This window comes from Acromyrmex echinatior, chromosome 8, assembly GCF_024713525.1.
Source record: "Acromyrmex echinatior isolate Ae372 chromosome 8, ASM2471352v2, whole genome shotgun sequence".
NCBI classification, from domain to species: Eukaryota; Metazoa; Arthropoda; class Insecta; order Hymenoptera; family Formicidae; genus Acromyrmex; species Acromyrmex echinatior.
Genome location: NC_141859.1, coordinates 8,303,198 through 8,315,465, shown reverse-complemented (window position 1 = coordinate 8,315,465; position 12,268 = coordinate 8,303,198). Strand labels below are relative to the sequence as shown.

At 35.7% G+C, this 12,268-nt stretch overlaps 1 protein-coding gene across 6 annotated transcripts in view; it reads left to right on the top strand.

The window, feature by feature from the left end:
• Ten-a (Teneurin-a transmembrane protein) overlaps positions 1-12,268 on the top strand; it is a 495,412-nt gene that overhangs the window by 300,727 nt on the left and 182,417 nt on the right. The gene's annotated exons all lie outside the window — the stretch shown is intronic.

The following is a 12,268-nucleotide window of genomic DNA, read 5'->3' as shown; positions in this document are numbered from 1 at the left end:
ACAAAATTTCATTTTGCTCTTAGGCATACGTGTTATTGCATTATTGTGGTTTACACATGTGTCTGTTCAATTATTTTTAATCGTACTTTTATTACGAGATTTATTACAATTAATTAACTGAAATAAGAGACATTTTCGTAATTTAAGTAAACTCACGTTAATTTATAACGTATGCAGTAACATTCAATGTTGCATAATATTTGACGAGAAATATATTCGTCCTTTTTTTTGTTACGAGAAAGCATGCAGACGCTATTCTTAACGTTAACGTGCCTATTTGGCAAATGTATGCAAGTTAGATCCCAGGCGTACCTGGTGCCCCTTGTATTCAGAATTATATTAGGTCCTTCGGGCTTTCCGCGCTGGTCTTACTCGGAATTTAAATTGGACCAGATACGTTACGGACCAAATGAGGGAATGAAATAAAACCTTTAGTGCTACTTTCAACTCAAAAACTTTGAAACCACATTTTAACTTAGGCAATTTGATCAAGAGATTGCGGTCAAGCAATAATTATTTATTATTTTATATTTTAACATGTATGTGTGTGATTTTAAATGTAAATAAAAAGAGTCGAGGACACATTCGATAATTTATTATTGATAAATTATCGTCTTTCGACGGTAACATTTTCTGTAAAATTGACAAATATTCTTAAGTATCTGATGCAAATTTATCAGATGATTAAAATAAAACTTACTGCCGTTTGATCGAGAGTTGGATCGTTAAATAAGTCATTCGTATCCTTTCTCATGCGCTTTATATTAGTTCCGTTAATCAGAATGGACCGCAATCGTGCGGACGTAGATGACAAAACTATGGCGATTTCATCGTACTCGCGAACTCCAGAAACAATGCGGGGGCGAAAGTGTAGGGCACATTGTGCATTGTCTGTAGGACCGACCGACACACGTATTCCCGGAGCCCGTGGCGCATTGTACTTTAAGACCGTAGCTCGTAAGCAAATTAGAATGGTGCACGTGGCTCGCATAAGTCGACTTACCGTCTGCTTGCGTGTGGGATATGTTGGGGTGAATTTGTACGTCGATGACCCCTTTCTCCGCATACATCGTGCGTACTTTCCGCGCCCGATGCCGACGGGGGTTTCCTCCTCCTCCTCGTCGCCCAAAGGGGCACAAGCGCATCGGCAATTACGCCACTTTATTGCTAGGGTTACGTGTCGCGCGTGGAATTAATGCAATCTCGTAGAGGGAGGTGGAATTCGGCTGCGTTTTTCATGGTGTAAACGTTTTCACGGTCGCGAGGCGACTCGAGACAAAATCGTGGCATAGACCACCCGCGTCGACGATCCGCATCTGCAATATGTCGCATCTAATTGAATTCTGGAAAATCGATTGGTCCCGCTTATTGCTTGGTAGGGTGTATCTAAAGGAAACGAAAAATATTGGAAAGAATTATGAAAGAGAGAATTTGGAATTACTGAAATTTTTCAACCGTCTAGATTTGAGCATCTGATGTTTCTTTATTAATTTTTTTACAAAAATTGTAAAATTTGAATTGTAATTTTTGACAAAAATTATAAGAGTATTCGAAAATATTTAAATTTGTTACAAATTATATGCAAATTAAGAATAATAATATCTTTGAATAAAAATAGTATGTTCCAAGAATGAAATAAACGAGTAAGGACAGGCGAAATGTAAATATTCTACGCAAAAGAGTTAAGTTTCTTATCTAAAATGAATTATATTCGATAAGAGTTGTATATATAAATACATTTCAGATACGATAATATTTCCCTCTCACGCTCTTTATTTATTCTGTCAAAAAAGATAAAGTGAGTATGGCTATCTTTATATATATATATTATTCGCGCTCTATCATTCAGTTCATTAACAATAGTGCGAGAATAAAGATCTGTACTTCATTATTACTTAAATTGTACGCGAATCTAATATTCTATTTGTAACTTATTTAAATAAAAAAGTTTTTATTTCGTCAAAGTTTTACTTTGAATTTATAAATTTAATAATTAAAAATCTAATTTATTTATTACATCGATCTATATATTAGGTGTTGGAATTAATTCGTAGCGTTTTACAAGTGATGGGAAGTACTTTCATTAATGTATTTTTTAATGCTCATGTGAAATAAATAACATTCTTTCATTAAAAAACGCTACGAATTAATTCCAACACCTAATAATAAATGACGTATTACTTGGTTATTTAACTTTGTATTATATTAACTTACAATGATACTACCAAGTATAAAAATTTTAAAGAATTACTAAAATAGAATAAAACTATATAAAATAAGTCATAAGGGAGAACAAAAAATAGAGCAGTCCGAGTGTCGATGAGAGCATTAATGGCTCACGGTGCACCCATCAGTGGACAGGAAGCTTCACATTGATCGTTCTACATTCACTTCGGCAAACAACCATAGCAGTCTGTCGGTGAGCATCGAATAATTCGCTGCCCCTACTGCCTGTCTAAACGACACAACACGGTCGAAAAGTTTCGGACAAGGCAACTCCGACGTTTAGCCCAAAAAGCGGTGCTTACGAGCGAACTCAGCCAACGACGAACATGTTCGGAATTCTCTCTTCATAACGCAATATATCGCGACTTTTCGGATGAACAATGCGCAAACGCGATAAATAATTCGTTCGATCGTTTTCAGCACAGAAGAAAAAATATCGTATTATAATTGAAAACTCACGGATCTATACGCGATAGTATAATTTTTCTTTTTTTTTTCAGCTGAATTCAAACGAGAACGAAATTACAGAATAGACGAAACGTTGAAGTACCGATCCTTTATTAACACCAAGCAATTAACGTTTTTAGAGAAAGCCAATGAACGCTTATATGGGTCGCTGAGATGAGAATTGCACGCCCCTTCGCAGCCGTTATTTCATTGGGCGAGGTCGTAAATAAAAACGCGCCAACCCGTTTCTCCCCAACTTGGTCTTCGTGTTCTATATAGTCGCACAGTGCAACTATAACTGTAGCAGTGCTAGTGTTTGGTAGCGGGAGAAACGGGGTCGGGGATGCTAAAGTGGAGTCTTTCAATTCGCATCCCTCTCTCGAGCTCGATCTCTTCCGTCTCCATGCCGCTATTGCTCGTTGTGCAACGTTGGCAGAATTCATTTTGGCAAACAAAAATCATATTGCATATATTTGTCGCCTATTATATGAACTTCGTGAACTCACTATTATGAATCCACTCTGTAGGACAATCGATGAAACGTCGAATATATCGAAACCAGTATATATATTTCCTAAAGACGTATTAAGTAGTAGCTGCTATACATGATATTTTCAAAAAATGCTTAATAATTGCGTTGAAAATATTTTCTCAAAGCTTATCGTTCATATGGTTACAGGATATATTTTTATCATCTTGCATTTTTTAAATTTAATTTATCTGAATTTATTGTATATTTTGTTAATATTAAAAATAACTTTTCATAATATTGAAGTCTTACTTAAATTTTTAAAAAAGGATAAAAATTTTAATCATAAAATACATCTTCGCTATTAATTCCTACGCTATTATTTCCTGACCACCCTGTATACACGCATGTTCGTTACGATCAATACGTGCGTGCGGTTTATGAAGATGATAGGAATTATCCTCTGCATTATGTATACTTAGACAACATGTTACTATAATATAACTACGTTAAGCAGTAACTATACCGCTTGTTTTTTGGGGATGTAGAACTAACTTAATTTACCCTGTTATATAAAGTAGTTACATCCAGTATCTCATCAGACGTTGCATTTATTGGATATTAAATTGTGATCTATTTAATCGAACAAAATTATTTATGCATGTTTCTATGTTCTATTATTCAATGCTATAATGTACACATTAGACACAAGAATTTTGTCAGTAGCAAATATAAAAAATAATAGCTTATGAAATTTCTACAATTATTAATGATTACATTAATGATTACATTACTTCATAGATTTTTGAACTAAGTTACATTCTAAAATATCTAAAATTTATTCACGTTATTATAATATTTTTATAATAATAATTATTTATTATATCTGCTTAATTATATCTGCTGATTTGATTTTTTAAGCAGAGCTTTGCTACGTAATAATTGAATTACGTAACTCGTGCTCAATCCGATATACATCATATAAGCCGATTTTATGACGAATGATGGTGTAACAGAGAGTGTATACTTTATACATAATCTATACAAGTTTAAATGTTTAACGGACGTGACATTTGAACGTCATTTTTAGTTTTTTGCTTTATATTAACGAAATATATTAACTCTCTCATTTCCAAATCACGATCTTCTGCACGACTTCCTGTAGGCCAATAGCGACCCGAAAGGAAAGCGAAAGCTTTAATGCAGAAAACTGTTTAACTCAATTTTCTGTAAAATGGTTGGCGCTAATAAGATTCATGCGGAACAAAAGCGCTAACGTAAAACAGGTTACGTGACGCAAATGCACAATTCTCCGGCAGCTCTGCGAAAAGCGTGCAACAATTTATCCCCCTGGTCACTCGAATTTGGTCAGATACGAGAAATTCGGCTGGCCGTAATGCACTCTAACACTACCGTGAAACTGAATTTAACGCACTACGTATCAATTCTTTCATTGCAATTTTGTTGTAATTTTGCCTACTCTGACCGATGCGTTACCCGTCCCTCGGTTAAACCATTACCAAATAATTACGCCATTAGCGCGATGATATTGCCCGTTCAAAGTGAAATTAAATATGTTAATTTGCCGCGTTACATAAATTATTACTTTAAAAAGAAAAAAAATTAATATCATAAAAACATTTTATCCAAGATTGATATTATTTAGATTTTAATACGTCCGTCATTACTTATCGCTCGCTTACCATTTTCCAAATTAACTTATCACATAAATCAAATGAGACAAGACGCAGTAGAGAATACAGAAGTAATCTGGACAGGGGCCAGAAGCTAATTCCCGCAATTTGAGTTGATGAAGGAAACGAGACCATTCCACTGCGAAGCTAGTTAAACTTTAGCTACTTCTATTTCCACGTGGTATACACTAGATGTATATTGTTCTTTATGCAAATGCAATTGTTCTTGTATATCGACATTTATGAAAAGTTACATAAACTGTTATTAGCTGTATGACGTTCAGCAAAAAGCACAGAATTCTTAAACTAAAAAAACCAATTAAAAAATCTGAAATCTGAAAAATATATGATGACAAATAGTTATCGAAATAATGTCTATTGAAATTCCGTATATGAAAATTTAATTTATTATCGCAAAATAATATAAGAACCTCTTCTGTTTTCTCTTCTCTCTCATCTGTACTTAGAAAATTCGAATTTGAAACAGTTAAGATCCGAGAATACCTTAAATGACTTTGACCAGCTTTATTGATTCATGTTGGTACGTGAACGTATTTGATGCGCAGGCAATCGCAAATGTTTACCTCTCACGAACACAGAATGCAGGATCAGAGTCAACCAATTATTTCGAGGCACGAACGTCTAGACCAACGCATATCGATCCGTCTCGAGTCTACGGAGATCCGTCAACGGATCCTACCCTAATAAACATTCATTACCCGCCAAGCCGAGATCAACTCTCTAGATATTGACAACACCGATGGTTTATATAAGATAGTACGGATCATAAGGAGAATCAGTGAAGATTTGTATCAACTATAATGTCAATATTTATTTCCTTATTAATTATTCCACTATACGATTCTCCATAATTATATATGAATACAAATGACTTAATTTATTTGACAATACGCAAAAAATTTTTATCTTTAAACTTTAGAAACTAAAAGATGTCTTGCTGATTTTGTTTTATTTAACATGCGATATAAAAAAATAACGTTTTAATAAAAATAGAAATAACAAAACGTGAAATTTACTGAGCAATAAACGTCGTAGATACTTCCTTTGTATATTACAATTTCAGAGAACGATCGATGACATATCGACTTCGTCAAACATTCATTAGTGATCTGTATGCCCGCGAGATGTTTGCGAGACTAGACATTTGATCAGGACAAGTCGAGATTGCTCAAAGCAAAGCGATAAATTCGCTTCTTCGAAGACCGAGGTATTATAGTGAGAACTTTGTTGTAAATGATAATATATGACGCATGGATGAAAAAATACGTTCGACAGAAAGACAAAAATCTTAAAGACAATTCGTTCGAATGCGATATTGCTTCTGCGTGAAACTTTTCTTTATGAATTTGAAAAAATTGAACTAAATTATTATGTCCCACACGATTTTGAGTGATAAAAATTGACGGTGTATTACTCAATACTGTTACGGAGCGTAATTTTGACAAAATAACGACATATTCATTCTAGAATACCTTCCAAAAAATTCTCAAAATACACACTGCAGATCTGGAAAACCTATTGTAATTTTGACTGTAACTTCTGTTCAGATAATATTTTTAGACTCTTTTTTTATTTTGAAGCTCTGAGATTTAGGAATATATCTGAACAGGTTTTAATGTTAAAAAGTTTTATAAATATTGTTGAGATTCTAAAATAAAACTTTTCTTCATGTATGAGCAAGTAAATTTTGATTGAGGAGACATGTGTGTTCTAGGGTTAAAGAACATAAACGTGACGGTTTACGATTATTTACAATTCCATTCTTGTATTCCAGCTGCTCAACGGAGAATAAATTTTCGATAAATTTTACAATTGGTGATGTCGCGCGCCAAGAATGCGATTTACATTCTCGAGAGTATGCAGTTGTTGCCATTCTCGCGATATCTTGCAAGTATTATCTCTTCGTTGAAAACAACGCGGACATTCCTGGCACGTGTATGACATATAGAATGAAAGCAATAATGATGGCCGCATCTATTGGCGTTTCATCGAACGTACGCGGACCGAGATCGTAAGCGCCGTTGTCGTCGGAGCAATGATGTACGCGACATTATACGAAGTAGAGGTATTAACAGTAATAACACATTGGCGGAATCTATAAGAGGTAAAGCGCTGATCAGAATTCTCGGGCACGCATCCCCCTGGATTACCTTCGACGTCCACCGTCCTGTAGATTGGCGTTCGTAACGTTGCACAATGTGTCGACAGTTTGTCCATTCCCCTCTCCGCTAAAGTATCCCTCGTGCGATCAAGAGACAGGCTATCGGAAATTGTCCCACATCACCATTATCGTTAATCAACCCTTATGTTTACACACACTTACCCACCGTCCGTACTCTCGCACCTCTTGATTATACATCAGTTAAGTGTCGAGAAATGCGTGTACCTATATACGCTTCACTTTATGATCACAAATAAAAGAGTAGAACAAACATACGGTATTTCTCGTGATTCATGGCACATTCATGGCACATAGAGGAAGGGAAGAGGTTATGGAATAACATTTTGTTTTAATGAAATAACTCCATTTATGTGACAGAACTGTTTTTGCTACAAGTTCGTTAGTCATAAAGTGATATCAATTATGCTATATAAATAGAAGTTCTTTGGATATACAGAATGAATACAATTTACACAAAATTGAAGAAAGGAAAAAGATTACGGTTATGAAATAGAAGGGAAGAGATATGAAATATACAGTATAGTTTTATATTTAGATACATTTTATACGTTAGGCACATTTTATTACTTACTTTAATTCAATTGTTTGAAAGCCACATTCAAGTCTTCCAAATTAGACAAAATTAATACTAACATACTTCTCAAAATTACATAAATATATACCTGTAAAACCCCTTACTTGCAAAACTGAAAGGCATCTTTTGTGATAATAACGCATTAAACATTAATGGTCAGTAATCATATTATAATTTTTAAGCAAATTGTGAAGTAATTTTGACGATAGTCAAAATGCAGCGCAAATTATGTAAGATAGTATTCCATTTCCGTTACGAGGAATACTACATATATCCACAATTCACTTTCCACCTCTACAGTCATGAAATTAGCCTTATTTTGTTTTATTTTCATATGACTTATACTTTGTTTGCCAGCAATTGTGATCACTCAATAAGTCATTATACATAATACATAATACATTATCGAATTTTGACCAGCAGAAATTGACAATGTCGATGTAACATTTTCCTATTCTCAACGCAGCAAACTATCTTAGTGAAATGCGAAATATGCACCCTCTCTGTACCTGAATCTCCTAAGTCCAATCTCAGGAAATATTGTCTTCGACATTCGTAATACTTTATTTTCGTAAAGAATCGGGTGTTTTGGTAAAGCCGTTTGATCACGACTGCGAATGTTTGGACGTTTATGGTTTATAGCTCTCAGTATATAGTTATACACTTTGGCGATATAAGAATGTATGTTGCAACACGCGGCATTGGAAAGCGGAGTGAATGAAAAAACTTACGACTTGCACGGACAGATGATAGATGATTGCGCGAAACATATAGTAGAACAGAGCTCAATCTTCTGAGCGGAGAACGAAACAATACGGACGGCTAGTCTGCGATGTGGGAGAAATTAAAAAGTTATTCCCTTGATTTTTCGCATAACGCGAAGCGATAGAGTGCAAGCCATTGATCTTACCCGAGAAACAAAACATACTTCTGCGTTCGTACTAGAATATAGCTTCATTTCGCAATATATCATAATCTCAGAGAATTCATCTATGAGAGATACGCAATATAAAAAAAATTAGGGAAAGTCGATCAAAGAATCGCATCAGATCGTATGAGTGATGTGATTTCAACTTACGATCGCAATATATTATCATAATAAAAATAGACTTCTTGTTTCTATGAAGCTGTCATTTTTGGTTTAGAAAGAATGAGATAGTTTGAAACATATACATCTCTCTCTCTCTCTCTCTCTCTCTCTCTCTCTCTCTCTCTCTAAAATATCGAGTTGAAGAGAAATGCTGGTAGAATTGAAGGAGATTTTAATGTGTTCAATTTCTTTCTAATGGAGCACAGAGATCAGGGAAATGTGCAGTCTATACCTATTACGTCTGTATGTATTACACGGAGTTAAGCAAACACGCAAGGTATAAGGTCAAATGGAATACGAGCAATAAAACGCGGAAGGGTTGCACCAGTCTAGACCTAGAGTATAGAGATCTAGAGTAGACGAGTTTTCGAAAGTGCGGACCCTGTGACACCGCACCTTCGGTGACACATATCGGGTATGGTAGCACACATACGCACACTTGTGCACCATTATACAGTTGACATTCCGGAAAGACGGTACGCTCACCGTGGTATAGGTCGAAGAGACCTCCCGACGGAGAAAAAGGTAACCGTCGCGCTCCGGAGATTCCCTGGCCGACAGCCAAACACCCAACAACCAAGAAACCCTCAGACTCAACTGTATCTACTCCATCCAGGGACTTATGTACCTATCTCTGATCTTTTTCTCTTGTCTTTACGTGCCTTTCGCCCTTACCCTCTTCTCGTCTCGCCTCGCCTAGCCTCACTTCGACTCATTCTCAAATTCCATTTTCTAACTATGTTTCTACCCTTTCTACGATCACCTTTTCGGCTGTCGTTCTAACTACACCCTGTCACTCCCGCGCTATCACTTTCCTTATCACTTTCGTTATCACTCTTGTCTTTCATTGTCTTTCCCGAATTCAGCGACGTTTTCAGCCCTGACAATCTTGTTCGATCGTCCCTATTCGACGTCTAGTTTTCCATTTGGAACATTGTTCGTCTTCATTAAGACAGTCGTGGGCAGTGATTAAATAAAGAACAGATCAGCTAACGTTCTCGAGCTAGTAGTCGGCATGCTCTGTCACCATCCCGAGTCCTGGAAAAGATTATCGCGATGGGATTTACTTTTCTTACCTAATTCCGCTTACGTAATTTCCAGTCTAATTATCGTAACCGCGATAATGTTCGTTTCTCTTTGATGACGTTCTGACGGCGACGTATTTGGGTCGGCAATGTTCTTACACGAAAAGATTTCGCATGGGCTTGTCTCTTACGTAGATCCCGGAGATATTTTGTCTTGCAGCGAATGGATTCTCGAAAGTAAAGAAGCAACATGATAAGAATACGGCACAGCAATAAAAACTAACTTAACCCTTAAATAACTGTTGTTCGGGGAAGGGAGGGGGGTGGTTACGACGCTCGCGAATCTTCGAGAGGACATCAGGTAAAATCGGAGCACGTAGATAAAATCGGTACAGTCCATCGGCAAAATGCGAAAGTCACGTCATTAACCGACCAAGCGCATCGACCTAGTTGCTGCTGTGCCATTAGCAGATAATGACACTTTTTCGAACGAAAGATGGGTCGGCCAGACTTTAGTTCCCGCAGATAGAACGTAATCGATCGTTTCCTTCTGACGAGCGACTCGTATTGAAGAGAATTTTTCTAAAATCAGCCGAAACAAATACTAATGAAGGAAGACTTCGGAAGTATCTTTGGAGCGACTGTAAAAGAGGAATTGAAATATCTCTTATAAGGATCGCTACACAATAATGATCGCTCATTACCAATTTGATCGCATCGTTCGTCGAGCTCCGTCGACAAGAATATTTAGCTTACGCACAAATTTTTGCGTTCCGCATGAAGATATATAAAAAGTTTATATATAATAATAGAAGAAAAATTGAAGAAATTCGCAACTTCTTTGCAATATTGATTTTATATAAATCGTTTTATTTCATGAATGATTATTTTTAATCGCGCTTGTAGAATATCTTTAATAATCTTGAAAAGTGACATTTTTTTATATTGTAAATAATTTTTTTCCAAAAATTGAACCCAATATTAAGAAACATAACAATACCAAGCGAACATAAGTATTTTTAACAAAAAAAATTATAAACGTTGTAATGGAAAAAACATTGAAAAAAGAGAATCGGATATGTCATACGCTAAAAAGGCGTGTTTAAAAGACAGTCAACTAACTTCATTTTTCTCACGATAAAAAGAAATTCTTACGTCGTTATCAGCGCACTTACAAAAGAAGAATTATTGTCTTAGGAAAGTCAATATGAAAATACAGCAAATCCTTACACAATAGTGACTTACTCTCATTTCAATTATCAATAGATATGTTCATTTCATTCGCGTTTGTGTGCAACTCGACACAGCTTATTTTTTCCAAAAGTACTCCGATAGAGGCATGCGACGCATCCCTTCGTGGGCGTTAATATTCTCGATGGGGTGGTCCAGCGAGCCAGGAGCGTCGCTTTCGCCGAGAGGGTGGCTGATAGAAAATATGCGAGATATCGGAGAACCCTCGATCAGTTGCGCCCACCTTCTCCGTGTTATCACCATGACTACCGGACGAAACAAACGGTAGCCGACATGGCTGCTAAGCCTCGGCAGCCTGGCAACCAACCTCTCGCCCTGCGAGAATGAACCCGTCGCTTTGTGCTCCCAGCTGTCAGGACTCTCTCCGGCCGATAGAGGTTTCTATACCTAAACCTATCCACCAACGAACGCGCGCGCAGTTCAGAATCGACTCATTCGCATCTGACACGCGCCAATTTATGCTCAGAATTACAAAGGAAACGTTACATCCTGTGTGTTGCAAGTGAGCCTTTGAGCTTGCGAGTGACGAATGGCAAGGCCGTGTCAATGACATAACGATCCCATTTCGCAGGTTTCGGTAGTAAACTCGGTCTAAGGTTCAGTTTGAATTGGTGGTGTTAATAATCGGCAGCGGAACGCTTTACCACTTTTGTATGTCAAACGAATCGTCGCGTCATCGTCGTAGTTTACATTAAAAGAAAAATGCTTGATATTTATGACTATAATTGCCTCGTAAAATAATTAGCTCCATTTTTATGATTATTACTCTTATAATGTAATAATAATCACATATATATAATATATATTAGGTGTTGGAATTAATTCGTAGCGTTTTACAAGTGATGGGAAGTACTTTCATTAATGTATTTTTTAATGCTCATGTGAAATAAATAACATTCTTTCATTAAAAAACGCTACGAATTAATTCCAACACCTAATATATATATATACAAATATGTAGTTCTCTTAAACGTGAGAGAAAATTGTACTAATAAGTTATGGTAATTTTAAATATTAATGTAGTGAAATATCAGGATATATAAATGATAAATAAAATAAATATTTTTATTCAGTAAATGCAATCGCATTTATAGTGAATATATTTTCTTAAATCCACACTATTTATGTAATAATAAGAAATATATTTTTTTAAAAAACTAAAAATTTTTAAGCATGATATGACTATTATTAATAGCACAATTAACGGCATTTACATAGTTAAAACTATAAATATACGATTATGTATCAAAAAATGACTAAATAAATTATAGTTAAATTGTGATAATTGC